Below are 1,481 nucleotides of genomic sequence, written 5' to 3' on the forward strand. Positions count from 1 at the left end.
TTCTTTAGCATCTCTATGCTGGAGAGCAAGTTTCAGAGTCTCTTCTGACATCCATTTTGACCTTTTCCTTCTTTCTTGTCTTCTCGATGACTTTTTGCTTTCTTCACGTATGATGTTCTTGATGTCATCCCATAACTCTTCTGGTCTTCGGTCTTTAGTGTTTAATGTATCAAATCTATACTTCAGATGGCCAAACTTCATCTCTCATACTTCGGACATATCGTCAGGAGGGAACAGTCACTGCAGAAGGATATCATGCTGGGTAAGATGGAGGGTCAGAGAAAAAGAGGAAGACCCCCAAAGAGTTGGATTGGCCAGGTGGCAGCTCGATTGACTCAAGTGTGGCAACAGGTAGTGAGGTTGGCCCGGGATCAGACATTGTTTTTTTTCTGCTGTGCATAGGGTTGCTATGAGTCGGTGCTGACTCGATGGCACCTTACAACAACAACAACATTCATATGGTAGTCCATGGTACCTTCAATATTCTCCAACACCATAACTCAAATACTTTAATTCTACTATAGTCTTCCTTATTCATTGTCTAAATTTCACATGCATATGAGGCTATTTAAAATATCAAGGCTTGGTTCAAGCACACGTAACTCCTCAAACTGACATCTTTGCTCTTGAATACCTTAGAGTGGTCTTGTGCAGCAGATTTGCCAAATGCAATACATTGTTTGGTTTCTTGACTGCTGATTTCATGAGTGTTGACAGTACATGCAAGTAAAATCAAGTCTTTGACAACTTCAATCTTTTCTCCATTTAGCATGATGTTATTTTTTGGTTCTGGTGTCGCACTGCAGATTAATATAATGGACTGCAATGTCAGTTTGAACCACAAGGTTGATGGTTCAATCTTACCAGCTGCTCCTTGGAAAACTTATGGTTTCCAAGGGTCGCTATGAGTCGGAACCAACTCCACGGCACTTAACAACATCAACAACAACAACATTTTTTGATCCATTGGTGAGGATTTTTGTTTCCTTAACATTGAGGTGCAACACATACTGAAGACTGTGGTCTTTGAGCTTCCTCTCTAAATATTTTAAGTTTTTTTGCTTTGAGCTAGGAAGGTTATATCTGCATCTAATAGGTTGTTAATCAGTCTTCCTCCAATTCTGATGCCATGTTCTTCATATCATTCAGATTATTGGATTATTTGCTCAGCATACAGATAATAGAGACAGGGGAAGAATAAAATAATTAATATAATAAAATCAACTAGTGCCATTAAACCTTCCTAGCAAATTAGGTCATTACTGATGCTACTAAACTCTCTTAATTTACAAAGTACCCAGATACAGACTTTCCTCATAGTTTTAAATGAGCCAGTTGTGAAACTCATATTTGGGGGCACAGTTTTACTAAAAATGGAGGTTACTGTAATTTATTTGCTAGTAAGTAGCCCGGTTCCATAAGAAAACGGTTTTAAATAAATTACCACAATCATTTTTCTGGTAATGTAATAATAATTTAAC

This window comes from Chrysochloris asiatica, unplaced genomic scaffold (assembly GCF_000296735.1).
Source record: "Chrysochloris asiatica unplaced genomic scaffold, ChrAsi1.0 scaffold00535, whole genome shotgun sequence".
Taxonomy (NCBI): Eukaryota; Metazoa; Chordata; class Mammalia; order Afrosoricida; family Chrysochloridae; genus Chrysochloris; species Chrysochloris asiatica.